We start from the raw sequence: 12,541 nt of genomic DNA, 5'->3' as shown, positions 1-12,541 counted from the left end.
CTCTTTTTTCCCCATGCTCACCAGCCCTTGTACTTTGCCACTCTGAAGTAATATCTCATCGTGGTTTCAATTTGCATCTCTGAAGATTAGCAATGTTAAGCATCTTTTCATATGTCTAATGACCATCTGTATGCCCTCTTTGGAGAAATGTCTATTCAGGTCCTCTGCCCAGTTTTTAACCAGATTACTTTATTGGTGTTAAATTGTATGAGTTACTTATATATTTTGGATATTAACCTCTTATCATATGTATCATTGGTGAATATCTTCTTTCATTCAGTAGGTTGTCTTTTCATTTTATTAACAGTTTCCTTTTTCTCTGCAAAACTTTTTAGTTAGATACAGTCCCACTTGTTTCTTTTTTTTTTTCTTCCCCAGGGAGATGTATAAAAAAAAAATATTGCTAAGAGTGGTATCAAAGAGTTTACCTATCTTTTCTTCTAGGAATTTTATGGTCTTGTATTTAAGTCTTTAATCCATTTTGAGTTTATTTTTGTATATGGTGTGATCATTTTTTTGCATGTATCTGTCCAGTTTTCCCAACACTGTTTGCTGAAGAGACTGTCTTTACCCCACTTTATATTCTTGCTTTCTTTGTTATACATTAGTTGACCATACAGCTTTATTTCTGAGCTCTCTATTCTTTTCCATTGATCTATGTTTCTGGTTTTACTTTTTCATTGCAGTCATTGACAGAGTCTATTTTCTAAAAATTGTCCTTAACATAAATGTTGATTTAATCACAGACACTGAAGATTGAACAATTTTGTTTTCTCTGTCTTGCGCATCTTTACTTTTCACTGCCTTTAGCATACTGTCAAACAGGAAATCGAAAGCCACTCAAGTGTGAAGTCACACCAAGTCTATATTTTCTCCTAATGACTCTGCTATCACCTTGCATTTGGAAACTTGGGTGTTGACTGACAAGTGTGTCCAAAACCTCCTGTGATGAAAGCCCATTGGCAGCTATTTTGGGAAATAGGAGATGATAGATTTCTTTCCAAATAGGAAATAAACACAGAATCTGTCATTAATATTTGACAGTTTTAAAAACTTTAAAACTACATGCTAAAATTCTGATAATTTTTTATGGCTATTTTTTGGCTTCAGATTCTAGAGTCTAAGGAAATCATGCCAAAATAGAAGATGGTGAGAATTCTAGTCAAATGTACTGATATCATGGGATTATACTGAAGGAAACTGTATACTGCCTCTGAAATTTGATTTGAGGATAGTTACATATAAAGAGGGAAGGGAGAACCATATACGTAGAGAGAAGACACCCAGAAACATTTAATGTAGCTTCTGCTTTCAGAACCCTTTAAATGCCATCCTGTCCACCACTCTCACCTCTGCCTTGATGGGATTCTGAGAAAGTGCTGAGGTCTGTAGTTTTCTTACTGTGCCTAATAGGGGGAGATCTGGGTTTTGTAAAGACAAATAACACCAGAAATATAATTATTCTGCTTAAAAAAAAGTCCCTCACTTTGTCCTTGAGTATCCATGTCTTTTGAATAAAAAGTGACACTAAAAAAAAATCTTTTAAAAAAATATTTTTTTATTGATTTCAGAGAGGGAGAGAGAGATACATCAATGATGAGAGAGAATCATTCATCGGTTGCCTTCACCATGCCCCACACTGGGGATCAAGCCCACAACCCAGGCATGTGTCCTGACCAGGAATTGAACCACGACCTCCTGGTTCATACGTCAACACTCAACCACTGAGCCATGCCAGCCAGGCTAAAAACACTTCTTAAATTGTTTCCAAAAGACACTACATATTTGAAATGATTATTAAGTTAATTTTTAAGAAAAATTTCAACAGCATTTAGTTTTTATTTTTGAAAAATTAAAATACATATACACATGTGTGTTCCCATATAGGTACATATTTATACCCATTTATATATATACTAGCGGCTCGGTGCATGAAATTTGTGCACAGGGGGGTGTCCCTCAGCCCGGCCTGCATCCTGTCCAATCTGGGACCCCTCGGGGGATGTCTGACTGCCGGTTTAGGCCTGATTCTACAGGGATGGGGCCTAAACCAGCAGTCAGACATCCCTCTTGCAATCCGGTACTGCTGGCTCCTAACCACTCACTTGCCTGCCTGCCTGATTGCCCCTAACTACTTTGCCTGCCAGCTTGCTTGCCCCCAGTTGCCCCCCCATCAGCCTGCTTGCCCCCAACTCCTCCCCCCCCGCCAGCCTGCTCACCCTCAACTGACCCCCCCTGCTGGCCTGCTCACCCTAACTGCCCTTCCCTCCTGGTCTGATTTCCCCTAACCACCTCTACCTCAACCCCATTACCATGGCTTTGTCTGGAAGGTTTCCTGGTCTAATTAGCATATTACCCTTTTATTAGTATAGATATGTATATACAGGGATATATATACACATGCATACATATGTATGTTTTGTATGCATGTATACATAAATACTTTCAAACTGTTACAGGCTAATCTAAGCCCATTTGGTCTGTCACAAGTTATTTTTTTGGAAGCTATTTGTAGCATCCAGTAGTTAGAAAGAGATGAGGGGCTATTGATTCCGTTTGCTTGGACCAGAATCTGTTTGCACCTGTTACCTTGCTGTCCCATTCAGTTTGGGTCTCTTTAAAGTGTCCTGGTTAGATGATACATTATGCAGTTACCTTGCTTTGGTCTCCTCCCTGGGCAACCTCCTTACTGGGCAGTGTATTACATTGGAACAAGTATTAGACCCAATTCTGTCACATATAAAAACTTTTGATAGTAAGCAGGCACAAAAACAGTCATACCACCTGTTCTGAAAGCTTGATGAAGGGCCATCTCCTTGTTCTCACAGGCTCTCTGGCAGCCCCTTGTGTGGCCTAAAGCTTAAATAGTTCCGAGAGCGCTCCTTATGAAAAAATAGTAATACAAATTTCCAAATAGAAAACTGGAGATAAAAATGACTATTTTATTTAGAAACATCAGTGATGAGAGAGAATCATTGATCAGCTGCCTCCTGCACGCCTCCCACTGGGAATCGAGCTCGCAACCCAGGCATGTGGCCTGACCAAGAATTGAACAGTGACCTTTGGGTTTAGGTCATTGCTCAACCACTGAGCCACACTGGCTAGGCTGTTCCCTAATTTTCAGTCTTTGTAAGCGCTTGTTTCATATTATGTTTAGTTTTCCAATTGTGTTGTGTGTGTTTTTTTTTTTTGGGGGGGTGGGGGGGGATAAGTCGGGTACTATTTAATCTATTGAACAGTGACCTATTGAAGCAGAAGCCAAATCTGCTAATCTTATCAACAAAAACATCTTTAAAAATATTAGATCCTTACAAGAGTAGGAATCTTTATTTTGTTCACTGATGTAGGGCAAGTGCTAAAAATGCCTGTTATTATATAGTTGCTAAATAAATATTTCTGAAATACATGAATAAATCAATAAAATTTATTTTTTAAATTGACATGAATTTTGCCACTGATCAGAAAGCAAGACTGATAAGGTGATATCTTAGCTTGTTTGTGAAATGGGGGCTTTTGATTAACAGTTTAATATGCTAATTATTATTATTATTTAAGTTTGTATTCCTGTTTAAGTCATTTCAAATATTAACTAACCTCCAGGGTACAGGAATAAGTTAACAATAATGAACATACAAATATATAGCATACTATCTATGCTGAAGTATTTCATTTATTTTTAGTAAGAGAAAGAACCATACATACACATATATGGGAACGCTGCATAATGGGACAGTCAGAGACCCCACATACGCGAGTGGTTCCTTTGTTGAAGTATGTTTAAAAATATCTAACTCTACCAAAGAATGATTGCAGGTCATGAAGTCCCTCAAATCCTTTCCTTGTTCACCAATTAGCATTTTTTTGTATTGAGGAAATTCCCAGCAGAAGCCTGAAGACATTCTTAAAACAAAGCAGAACCTTGAATTTTGTAATGTCAAGATTCTGGATAGACACATGAGAGCCTGGACGTGCAATAATTCTAAGCTACTCAACAATGAAAGGTCATGATGTGTGATATTGGAAATGTAGTTTTCTTAAGGCTTTGATTGTGAATTGTTTGTTGCTTATCAACACCTGGAGGGTTCCCCAGACCTTGCATGCTTTTCAATCTTCCTTTTATAACAATTACCCCCAACATTTACACCAGGTGATCTTAGAAATGCCTTGTTAAGAGAGAGAAGAGCCAGAGGGCCAGTTCTCTGGGAGACAATCTGCTGGATTTTGTGCTCAGCTCACAGCAAATCCTAGCAATGGAGAAGAATATAGAGCTGCAAGATCAGAGAGGAGAGATAGAGACCGAGATTTTCTGGAAAGCCAATGGATCCACATCACTATGGGAACATAAGGTAATACTCCAGGAACTGCTGCTTTTGACATTCCCCTTGTTCTTACATTGCCCTGGGGTTTGTGTTAGACTGATTTGACCAGCACTGTGTTGTCCAAATACTTGGAAAGGGCTGAACAAAACCTCTTCCCTGATAGTCAGCTCTATAACAGTGACAACTATAAAGAAAACTGACAGCAGACCATTGTTAGTATTTAACATTTATAGGATGTCAACAGCATGCTTGGTGCTGTGAAAAATGAGGAATGCAATATGAGATAGTTTGATGAGTTTATGTTGTCCAGCAAACAGCGGCAGCTAGAGCAGTTCGGCTGTCTTTGTGAAAGACACAGAACACATTTGCTGAATTCAGTGCTTTGTTGCTTTTTTCCTCCTCGCTCTCTCAGCATCCTTCTTAGATGTCTCATATCCCACAGCTTAGGGGTTCTCAAACTTGGCTATCTATTGGGATTATCCAGGAAGCCTTAAAAAATAACACAGCAATTTGAAAGCCCCCTAAGTATTCTACCCAGCTAAGGTTGTGAACCAGTATGCTGGTGTTGTTATTGTTAATGTTTGTTTATTTTTTAATCAACTGCCCCTACTAGCACTACATTTGATACAAACTTGGTTCCTATTCTCATTTTCCCCTCTCCTTCTTGTGCCTTAAAAACAACTTTCTTAACCAATCCCTCTTCTTTAAGTATCAGTGGAGGAGGGTTTCTGCTCCTCTCCCAGGTGGCATGTGCATTTTAATTGGGCTCTCCTGGAGATAATGTCTTATCCCTATCAAAAACTGTGGCTCTAAGAGTGCATATTTTAAGAGCAATATTTTGCAATAAACCTCTCCTTAGCTTGTGAATCCCATTCCAGCCCTGGTCTGTTTTCTGGGAACAGGAACATAAGTGGGTCCCCCGTGAAGGTCTCCATGCTGTGCTTCCCATCCAGCTTCAGGTATTTGTTTGCGGTCACAGGGATGCCCTTCCTTTACCCAGCTCCTTTACCAGGCCTGAGAGCCAGATTGGGTTACATCTGCTCCCTTATTTCTTTTTTGTTCCATCATCTAAAAACATATTGGATCATCTGTAGGTGCCATCCTAGAAGTAGCTAATAGGTTGGGACATGGGCATCCTAAGACCATGTACACACGAAATGTAGACTGACATCTAACTCCCAGGAGTAGGTGGGTGGATTAGTTACCTATTGCTGCATAGCAGGTTATCCCACAATTTAGAAGCTTAAAACAACAAGCATTTATTTTTACCACGCTCAGTTTCTGAGGATCAGGAGTGGCTTAGCAATATGATTGCTCAATATGTAGTTAGATTGTCATCTGAAGGATTGACTGAGGCTGGAGGATCCTCACACACATGGCTGTTGGTGTCTTGCTGGCTGTCACTCTGCAGACTCAGTTCTTTACCACATGGGGTTCTCCATAGGGCTGGCCATGACATGGTAGTTGGCTTAATCCAGAATATGTAGGAGAGGGAGAGAGAGAGAGAGAGAGAGAGAGAGAGAGAGAGAGAGAGAGAGAGAGAGAGAGAGAGAATATGATTGCTCAACCACTATGTTGTAAACCTGAAATTAATAAAAAATAATACTGAATGTAAGCTATATTTAAAATCTTTTTTAAAGAAATAAATTAAAAAATAAAATAAATCTTGGGAGTGACATACCATATTTTTGCTGTATTTTTTGTTCTCCTTGGCACTTCCCCCCGACCCCCCCTCCATTCCTAAGCAACCACTGATTTTCTTTCTGTCACTACAGATTAGTTTATGTTTTCTGCACTGGAGTTTCTCAACCTCACCTATATTGACATTTTGGACCAGATAATTCTTTGTTTTAGAAGGCTGTCATGTGCATTGCAAGAGGTTTATCAACAACCCTGGTAAGAGGCAAAGTCTTAGGTTCTTATTCTAGCATTTCCACTTACTAACTTGTGTTTTAATGATACGGAAATATTTGCCTTGCTCACTTTGCAAGATTACTGTGGGGATCATGTCTGAGCTATATTACATTAAAGTACTAGTATCTGCATTCATTTTTCAGAGTCTATAAAATATAAAGTGTGTATCAAATAATCTACCCTGTGTCATATAATTGAAAAGTTTGTATAGAGTGCTTGCATTTATAGAGTGTTCTATGTTCTGGGACACAGAAATTAGTTTGTTTTCAAAGAGCCTAAGAGACATTTGCAGTTCAATGAAACAATAGAAATATAGAAATATGGATAAGATATGGAAGTGGCAGTAAAAGGAAAGTGATAAATTCATTTAAAGAAGCATTAGTACAAAGAAGATATCCTGGAGTAGGTAAAGTCTGGGCTAGATTTTGAAAGATGAATGGGATCTTACTGGGTGAACATTGGCGAAGGGAATTCCATTAGAATGATGAGGCACAAAACAGCATGATGTATTAGGGAACTAGAAGTAGCTTAGCATTGCTGTACCGTAAAACAAGAGAGCAGATCCGAGTGGTGGAATACAAGCAATAAGCAAGAGCCAACCCAAAAGGAAATATTTTATCTTACTAATGTGTTTGGGCTTTATTTTACAAAAGGTGGGAAGCTAGTGAAGTGTTGTAAGCGAGAAATAAGAACTGGTTAGTGTTTGGGAAAGATTGCTTTGGTGCCAGTGTGAAGAATTAATTTAAATGCCTGCTCTCATTACAGAAGCCTAGGGATTTTTATTTCATCAATATTTTATTGTTTCATTGTCATAAATTAGCATTGATTTGTAAATTATGTTTCATTGCTAATTGGCAAAAATATGGCTTCTAAAAAATGAAAAGTAATTCCTTAGTATAATTTCAATGTAGAGGACCAGATAAATATTTAGACACTTTCTCTCTTTTTAAAATGGGGCTTTAGTTCAGTAATGACAGTTTGAAACTCCTCTCTGCCCCCATTAAAACATTAAAAGTCCCCTGTGGCGGAACGGTGATGGGGAGTATGACACCCGGTAAGCAAAACAGCTCCCCACATAGTAAGCCATGGGAAGCCTTTTCCTCAAGGGAGAGCAAAGGGACAAGTTGCCCTTTAGAAATGAGACTCACAGCCTATTCTGTACTGAGGAGGAAAACAGGATTCACAAACCAAAAACTCTGTGTCATCGTTTAAAAGAGATAAAATTCTCAACTAACAGAGGTCCTTAATATGTTATCCTCCTGGGCAGATATTAAGACATGTTTATAAACCTACAATGTCCTCTTGTCCTAGATAACCACTGTGACCCTTTATAGATTATATGATCCTGTGACCTCTTTCAGATGTATGTTATTGACACCCTTTTTATGTAGCCTTTGTGGAGCGTGCTAAGGTGTATGAACACATTCCACCCTTTCTGTTCAATTGGATGTCATGAGATCTCATTTTCCTTCCATGAATGTCACATCAGCCACCTGCCTTGCTGACCACAAGCAAATCAGGGAGGGTCTGAGCTGTGCTCATGTACCAACTGAACCCTGTGTGGTAGATGTGTCAGGAGATTGGATATCGTGATCCCTTTTTTCAGTGCCCCTTACTTCCTGCAGGGAAGTTCTTATAAATAGCAAAGTCCTGTTTTTATATTCTGAGTCTGGATTGATTTTTCTGCAACAATACTGATTTAGCTTGTTGTGTATGGGATCCTTCATTCTCCTGAGATGGAGAACTGGATATTGGTGTTAGGTTAGGTGGCTCAGGAGGCGGCGCAAGAAATAGAGTCCAGTGAATCAGAAAAGAAAGGAAAGGAAAAGGTTTACTCTGAGTCCCCGGGAGACCCACGTACCCCAAGGACAGGGCACGTGGATTCACGCCAACAGGGAGGGGGGCGCTTTTTTTATACTGCGGTTGGGTGAGGGGCGGGGACATGAGCTGAGGAATTCTCTGCTGCAGGGAATGGGCGGAATATTCAGGACGAAGTTCTTATCTGTGTGGGGGTATGTGAATTCAGGGAGAAGAAGCTGGTATCTGTGTCTGGCACCTTGATCTGTGAGAAATTCCAGGGGAAGTCCATTATCTTGTCATGTCTGCATGTATCCGATCCTGGGCTCTCTCCGACCTAACAATTGGAAAAGGTAAGCAAGAGTAGAGGATGAAAATTAGGATAACAGAAAACTCTGGAATGTAGGAATGAAACTTAGCCAGGTCAGACTCCTAGACTTGCTGAGGGATGCTCCTGTAAACTTGACATTTCAAAGTTAGTCTCACAGTAAACACTTAGGGTCAGGGCCATGTTGCATTATTTCTTTGCACCTGATGAGTACATAAGCACAAACTATAGACTAGACAGATGGGAGAAGAGGCCATGAGGATATAAAATTTGCCCCAAGAAAATACAAAGGTGAATTTATATGCCAAGGAGAATTCTCACTCTGGGAAGAGGAGTAGACAGTATTTATACTTGTTACTCCCATAGGGAACTTTGGAGATGTGCAGAACTCTCCATCCAGGAGCACGCAAATTTGTCTATATGGATTCCTGAATATGTCCTATTAAAAGACTTCTCAAGCCTCTAACCACAAGTATGTCCCCTGTCCATTAATTATTCCATCATTCTGTTGAAACACATATGCTTATGTAATATGAAATCCAGTAGGAAGAAATACTATTCTAGGAAAACAGAAAAGATATGGGAATACAAACATGAAAGTATGATAAATGTCTTCAAATATTTAATGAGCCATCATGAGCTAGAAAGATTAGATGTGATTTTCAGTAGAAGAACTAAGACCAGAAAGCAGATATGGGGTCAAGATAAGAAAGACTTCTGTATACCTAAAAATGTAAGCTGGTCCCAAGCAGCTTTTTATATAATGGGACATGTTCAAACGGAGGCCTAATGATATCCTGTTAGGCCACAAAAGAAACTTTCAGAATTAAGTCAGATTAGATATCTTCTATGTCTCTTGGTTATGTAACATGCTAGAGTTCAAACAATGCAATAAGCCCAATGTCAAGATTGCGAACTATGATTTTCTTATACTTTTTGTTTTGTATCATTGCAGATATTCAAGGCACTACTAATTTTGTTTGCATAATGAGATGTTCTTGTTTCTCCTCTGTGACTGTTGTTATTTTTTGTGTCCAGCAGCTCTTTTACTTTGTTCTTCCATTCATTTATTTGTTCATTCAATCATTTACCCAACAAATATTGTTGAGTTTCTTACCTATACTGTGCTAAGGACCCAAAGATGAAAAAGGTACTCTACCTGCTTTGCCTCATGAAGATGTGAGTCTGTGCTCAGCTGCTACCAAATTGGGAGCTTTACCTTTAAATGTATGCAACACTTTCAGATTTTTATTGGTTGTTTTGACCTTTGTTACTCATTCAATCTGATCTATTCCAAACAAGAACAAATGTAAAACAATGTTCAATAACTAAATGAGAAGGTATTAGAAAGATATCATTCAGTGCCGTATTTAAATACTTTCTACTTGATCACAACTGGATGTTAAAACTTATCTATGGTTAGTGCTTAAACAGAAAGATTCCAATCCTCTTTCCTCTGCTCATTCACTGTGAATCTCAGCTACCTAGCTCATCTGTGTCTTGATATTTTCATCTGGAAAGGGAATTTTAATAGAACCCACCTGTGAGGGTTCTAATGCACAATGGAAATAATGTTTGTAGACGGCTTACCAGAGGGCTTCACACACAATAATTACTCAACAAAAAGAAGCTGTTATTGTGGTACCTCGACTGAGGTTCTCATCTGTGCTCATTTCTATTTTAGCACTTAGTACATGGAATTTTAGTAAGTACAGTTGTCTTTTTTCCTCAGTGAAATGGAGGTTTCTAAAAGCCATGACCTTACCTTAGTCTTCACTATATCTTAATGTCACAGTGCTTTCCAATGTCGTTCATATAAAGACAGGCACTGAAAAATATTAATCTTTAGTGACCCACCAGGAAAATGAAAAAAGCTGATCTGGCTGGAGGTGACCAACTTATGGGCCCTAATGACTCCAGACTCTGCCCATCTTTCCTGAGGGCTAATAGCATCATTCTCTTGGGACATGAGGTACTGGAACATGGGTTAGAAGGCTCTGGCCTCATCCATTGCCTGTCACAGTGGTAAGCAAGAAACAGATCAGTAGGTACTGTATTGTATTGATTTTTTTCTGTGTTGAAAAGACTTAGACTTCCCAGCTCCATTCATGTGCTTTAGAACCTAAATACCCTTATTTTTCTTTTTGAGTGTAAATACTTTATCCTAAAATCTTGAGCTTTTTCCCCCCAAATTTCTTTCATAGGAAATGTGATACCTATCTAGATGCCTTGGAGCTTCCAAGGTGCTTTAAGTCCTTGATTTGCTACTTAAATACCAATCACTGGCATGTACAAACCAATTTTATAATATATGGTCAGGGGCAAGATATAACATCTAGGTACAAATTTCTATCTACTATAGCTTAAAATTTCATAGTAATTGTCAGAGGGAGATGCTTACTTTACCTACTTCTCTATAGTCCATGGAGAGGGGTTTTTCTTAAGTGTTTTAAACCTCTTACTTCCATGATTAGTTCTTGTGATGGAGGTAGAGTGAGCTAATTGGTTGGTGGGTGAAAGGCATTGATTTACAACTTTCTCTTGGGTGGAGCCAATAGAGTAAAAGTTCTTAGGCCTGGAGGATCCTGTCTCTCATTGCTGACCTCTTCCCCCCGAACAGTGCTGGGCACTGATCCTCAGGAAGTGTGGACACTCTTAGACTACAATGTTTGCTTGGGTGGACCATTTCAAGATATAAACCAGGTGGGGAAGGGGAGGTCAAGGTGTTTTAACAGATCAATTTGGCTCTTATTCTATGCCATTTCCTTTAATATGGCTGTATCAGAAATCAGGGGTATGGCTTTCATCTCTCTGATTCCTGTGTCTATATTTCAATTGGTTTTGAATTCAGGCAGAAAACAAAGTTGTCATTTATCAGACCTTCTAAAGTGCCAGCAATAGTCAATTGCTACTTGCTATTCAAAGATAGTTTTAGCCCAGCCAGCATGGCTCAATGGGTGACCACTGACCTGTGTATCAGGAGGTCATGGGTTTGATTCCTGGTCAGGGCACATGGCCGTGTTGCAGGCTTGATCCCAATAGGGGGCATGCAGGAGATAGTTGATCAATGATTCTCTCTCATCATTGATGTTTCTCTCTCTCTCTCTCTCTCCCTTCCTCTCTGAAATTAATAAAAACATATATTTCTTAAAAAGACAGTTTTAAAAAATCTTTAAAATAGATAATGTACATATAGATGATAAAAATTCAAGCCATGCCTATGAATCAAATAAAATTTAAAATTCTCTTTCCTTCCCCTGTGCTTCCCTACAAAGTTACCCACTATTAATATACATTTCTGTGACTCTTTAGAGGAAAAAGCACATATACTTACATAGGATTTCATGTGCTTTAAAAAATGTATGTAACACTTGGGGTTAAAATTTTTTAGATATGACACCAAAAGTACAAGTTCTTAAAGAGAATATGGATAAGTTGTACTTCAAAATTTAAATACCTTTTTACTTTGAATGACATCATATGATAGTGAAAAGACAACTGACAGAATGGAAGAATATTTGCAAATCATATATTTGATTAGGGACTAGTATTCAAAGTATATGAATAGCTCTTTTAACTCAATAGTCAAAGACAAATAACCCAATTGAAAAATGGGACAAAAACCTGAATAGAGATATCTCCAAAGAAGATCTATGAATGGCTAATAAGCACATGAAAAGATGCTCAACATCATTAGTCATTTTGAAAATGCAAATCAAAACCAAAATGAGATGCCACTTCACAGCCAGTATGATGGCTATAATGAAAAACATGGACAATAACAAATGTTCGTGAGAATGTGGAGAAATTGGAATTCTCGTGTGGCTGGTGGGAATGTAAAATGCAACCACTTTGGAAAACAGTCTGATAGTTCCTCAAAATGCTGAACAGAACAATTCCATTCCTAAATATATAATCAAGGTAAATAAACACATATGTCTACACAAAAACTACATGGATGCTCAGAGCATTATTCATAACTAGAGGCCCAGTGAATGAAAATTCGTGCACTCGGAAGGGTCCCTCCGCCCAGCCTATGCCCTCTCACAGTCTAGGACCCCTTGGGGGATGTCTGACTGATGGCTTAGGCCTGCTCTCCATGGTCAGCCCAGCTTGTGGCCGAGCAGAGCTCCCCCTGTGGGAGCGCACTGATCACCAAGGGGCAGCTTCTGCATTGAGCATT

At 38.9% G+C, this 12,541-nt stretch overlaps 1 long non-coding RNA gene across 1 annotated transcript; it reads left to right on the top strand.

Annotated features, from left to right (window-relative positions):
- Window positions 1-3,222: 3,222 nt before the first annotated feature.
- On the top strand, window positions 3,223-8,301 carry LOC118661740. Its single transcript, XR_004969450.1, has 3 exons — window positions 3,223-4,346; window positions 6,095-6,215; window positions 8,260-8,301. It is a non-coding gene; the product is annotated as an uncharacterized LOC118661740 (long non-coding RNA).
- Window positions 8,302-12,541: the final 4,240 nt, after the last annotated feature.

Source organism: Myotis myotis, unplaced genomic scaffold (genome assembly GCF_014108235.1).
Source record: "Myotis myotis isolate mMyoMyo1 unplaced genomic scaffold, mMyoMyo1.p scaffold_m19_p_8, whole genome shotgun sequence".
NCBI lineage: Eukaryota > Metazoa > Chordata > Mammalia > Chiroptera > Vespertilionidae > Myotis > Myotis myotis.
This window is presented reverse-complemented; position numbering and strand designations above follow the sequence as displayed.